Source organism: Rhinopithecus roxellana, chromosome 15 (assembly GCF_007565055.1).
Source record: "Rhinopithecus roxellana isolate Shanxi Qingling chromosome 15, ASM756505v1, whole genome shotgun sequence".
In the NCBI taxonomy this organism is placed as follows: domain Eukaryota; kingdom Metazoa; phylum Chordata; class Mammalia; order Primates; family Cercopithecidae; genus Rhinopithecus; species Rhinopithecus roxellana.
Window position 1 is genome coordinate 54,580,081 of NC_044563.1, and position 4,581 is coordinate 54,584,661.

Sequence of the window (4,581 nt, forward strand, 5' to 3'; positions counted from 1 at the left end):
CAGGTCCCTCATGCAGCAGAGGGTGCAAGAGAAAGGAGAGACAGCAGAAGTAAATGAAAAAAACAGAATTAAGTCAACTGAGAAGAAAAACCTTGCTCAAAAGAACAAGGTCATAGGAGAGAAAAAAACAAACCATTAAGACCTTTTAAATACAAACACACATACGTATCTTGGATGTTAGCTTTTAATTAAGTTGACTTTAACAAATGAGCTCCTCTAAAAAAAGAAGTTTTTAAATCTCATTACCATATTTCAACTGAGACAAATTGGTGCTATTTCATTTTCTTTTCTTTTTTCTTTTTCTTTTTTTCTTTTTCTTTTTTTTTTTAGATGGAGTCTTGCTCTGTTGCCCAGGCTGGAGTACAATGGCACGATCGCGGCTCACTGCAACCTCTGCCCCCAAGTTCAAGTGATTCTCCTGCCTCAGCTTCTCGAGTAGCTAGGATTAGGCATGTGCCACCATGCCCAGCTAATTTTTGTATTTCATTTTCTTTTCTTTGTTTGTTTGTTTGTTTGTTTGTTTTGAGATGGAGTCTTTCTCTGTTGCCCAGGCTGGAGTACAGTGGTGTAATCTCAGCTCACTACAACCTCTGCCTCCTGGGTTCAAGCAATTCTCCTCCCTCAGCCTCCCGAGTAGCTGGGATTACAGGTGCACACTGCCATGTCCGGCTGATTTTTTGTATTTTAGTAGAGACAGGGTTTCACCATGTTGCCCAGGCTGGTCATGAACTCTTGAGCTCAGGCAATCAGTCTGCTTTGGCCTCCCAAAGTGCTGAGATTACAGGCATGAGCCACCGTTCCCACCTTTATTTTTTTGTTTTTTATTTTGTGTTTGTTTGTTTGCTTTTGTTTTTAAAATTGCTGCTATTTCAGAAGTACAACCATTGCTCTTTCAGATTGGCCTGGCTAGCTAAAAGGTGGCCTTGTAAATAAAGCCCGTGTAGTACTCAAAATCAAAAATCTTTCCTCTTTTTTCTTTTTGCTGGCTGTTTTTCTCCCCCACCATACCACCTTTGTGTGTGTGTGTGTGGCGGGGGGGAATTTATGTATTTGAGAGGCCTTGTTCCCCATAATTTGGAACTTTCCTTCAGATTTGATCAAGTTTTATAGAGTCGCTCAAACCTAATGGGACAAAGACCAAAACAACAACAAAAACAGAAACAACCACGACAAACAGCTAAGCAAAACAAATGATCATAAACTTACATGATTACTGAATGCTTTAATGGTAAGGAGAAATTATGATCATCTGGTTGTTAACTTTAGCCAAGACTAAGCCTCAATTCAGGCTACTTCCCTAGGGATGGGTCTCAGGCTGAAGACTGCTCTCTACCATCCTAGAAGCAGGAAAAAAAAATCATTTTTTCTGTTGGAAGCAAGCTCAAACTCATAAAGGAATTACCTGCCATTGTCATGGAAGCAAGTAAAACTCCAAAAAAAAAAAAAAAAAAAAAAAAAAGAGGCAGTTGTACAGCAAAATAAACTTTAGATCTCAACCAGACTTAGGGAGAGCGGGGATTCTCTGGAAATCCTCAGAGAAGTCCTCAGCAAAGTATGCATAAAATTAGCTTATGCTGATACCAAACACCAGTAGGAGATTTGTCAAAGTTCAATTGTTCCTGCACGCAGAGTCCCTATGTGGTTACCAAAATGTTAACCCCAGTAATTTGAGACAGGTCTCAGTTAATTTAGAAAATTTATTTTGCTAATTAACTGGGTGTGGTGGCGCAAGGCTGTAATTTCAGCTACTCGGGAGACTGAGGCACGAGAATTGCTTGAATCTGGGAGGTGAAGGTTGTAGTGAGTCAAGATTGCGTCACCGTACTCCAGCCTGGGCGACAGAGTGAGACTCTGTCTCTAATAAATAAATAAAAATAAAAAATAAAGTTGATTTTGCCACAGTTGAGGATGTGCACCCGTGACACAGTCTCAGGAGGTCCTGATGACATGTGCCCAGGGTAGTCAGAGCATAGCTTGGTTTTATACATTTTAGGGAGAAATGAGACATCAGTTAATATATGTAAGATGAACATCGGTTTGGTCCAGAAAGGCGGGACAACTCAAAGCAGGGATGGGGCTTCCAGGTCATAGGTAGAAAAGAGACAAATGGTTGCATTCTTTTGAGTTTCTGATTAGCCTCTCCAAAGGAGGCAATGAGATATGCATTTATCTCAGAGAGCAGAGGGGTAAGTTTGAATAGAATGGGAGGCAAGTTTGCCCTAAGAAGTTCCAAACTTGACATTTCCTTTTAGATTAGCGATTTTTTGTGTGTGGGGGGTGCTCATACCTATGAATAGAGACATAAAGTAGAAGGATGGCTGTCAAGTGATGAGGGAAGGGAGGAGTGAGGAGTTAGTGTTTAATGGGTATAGAGTTTTAGTTTCATAAGATAAAAGGAGTTCTGTAGATGGATGGTGGTGATGGTTGCACAACAATGTAAATGTACCTAATACCACTGAATTCTCCATTTGCAAATGGTTAAAATGGGCCGGGTGTGGTGGCTCATGCCTGTAATCTTGTTGTGGGAAACTGAGGAACGGAGAGACCAATTTAAGAGTACTGGAGGGTATTTATTTTAAGGTATGCACTGGCTGAGTGGATTCATATCCAAAAAGCTGAGCATTAAACAAAGAGCAGGGTTTTTATAAGTGGACTTACAAAAGTAAAACAAAAGCAGTTAATCATATAGTGCATAATTTGTGGTCTTGCATAGCTGGTGGCCTTGTAGCTGCGTCAAAAGAAAAACAAGAACTGGCTAAATACAGACATTTGTAAAACATAATCATGCTTAAGAAGCCAGGGAAAGGAGTAACAGTAAAGGAATTTGTCTTTCTCTTTTTTTTCCCTTCAACCTTGTTCTGGAGGGGAGAGGTGTCTGGAGCCCATTCCTTTGGCCTTGGCTTCTCAAACAGCTTTATCTTATAACTGACCTTGAAGTGAGCTTGCTAGGCAGAGGAAAACTTGTTCTTTTCTTTTTAACCCTTGCCTTTCTTGTTACTTTTCTTGGAGTGAATGAATGCATATTTATTTTTAAATTTCTGCCTCAGTTTCCCCCCTTTGATGCCTTTTATAAAAGAAGTTTAATAGGAGGCATCACTATTATTTAATTTTGCATGAAGAGACAAGTTTTATTCTTTAGACAGAGGTTGGTATTTACATAGAGCCTTTAGCTGACTGGTAGTTTGCCTAGCTACTGTTGCCTCTATAGTTGATTGAATGTTTCCAACAAGGAGAGGTAAGAGACAAGGGAGTATTAGGCAACTTCCTAGTATGGCCAGAACCACTCTTATTAAAGTCTTGGCCAGGCGCGGTGGCTCAAGCCTGTAATCCCAGCACTTTGGGAGGCCGAGACGGGCGGATCATGAGGTCAGGAGATCGTAGACCACCCTGGCTAACACGGTGAAACCCCGTCTCTACTAAAAATACAAAAAACTAGCCAGGCGAGGTGGCGGCGCCTGTAGTCCCAGCTACTCGGGAGGCTGAGGCAGGAGAATGGTGTGAACCCGGGAGGCGGAGCTTGCAGTGAGCTGAGATCTGGCCACTGCACTCCAGCCTGGGTGACAGAGCGAGACTCCGTCTCAAAAAAATAAATAAATAAATAAATAAATAAAGTCTTGAAGCCTCCGAAAAATGAAAAACATCCTTCAAAGAGAGAACTGGAGACCACCCTTTCTACGTTTGAACTGGAACATGGGTTAATTTTCTTATTCTTGCAGTTATTTCCATAACTGTCTTTCCATTGTCGTTGATTTCCAGGCAGCAATTAGTTAGACTGAATTTTCCACATACTCCTCCCTCCTGGGCTAGGAGGTAGTCTAAAGCTAATCTGTTTTGATAGATAGCATTCCTCATTTTTGTAGCTTGCTGGGCCAGTAAATCTAATGCATTTGCTGTTTTATTAATGATCTCAAGCCCTGCCTGTAACCTTATGACGCGCTAAAGCATGTAAGTAGGAATACGGTAACTCCATGACCTATTTTCCGCGTAGGTAGCTGGCCATTTCTGGGTCATCAATTGAATAGGTGATCTCATTGTAAGTACAAGTTCCTAGGTAAGTCCCTGTACACTCATAGTAAGTATGGTATAATAGAGTCCTGGTTATACTGTTTTCTGACCATGTAGTATGTGTACAATAGGAATACCCTTCTATGGGTGTTTCTTCTAGCATGGTTAAGGTGGGTAACAACAGCAAAACAATGTACAGTATATTCATATCTAGTAAGGACAGAAGAGGTCCTTACTTGGGGGAGGAGGTTGAGAATAGTGACAGAACAATACTAAAACAGTTAATATTACAAGGAAAACTACTAGTCCTAATATTTCTAACTACATTTACTTGGTTGATGAGTCATCAAGCTTTGGCCGTGCATAGACTAGTCAACTTTCAGTGTGTGACTAGAGCAGGGCTTGTTGTTTCCTCAAGCTTCAGCCGTGTGTAGGCTGGTTGGACTCTAGAGTGACCAGAGCAGGGCGGTCATCTTTAGCAGCAGTTCGGTCTCATCTCAGGATCAGCTGGGTTGGATGATCTGGGTCCTGCTGGCTGGTCCACTTGTCTTGAGTTGTCGGTTTCAGCCGACTGTG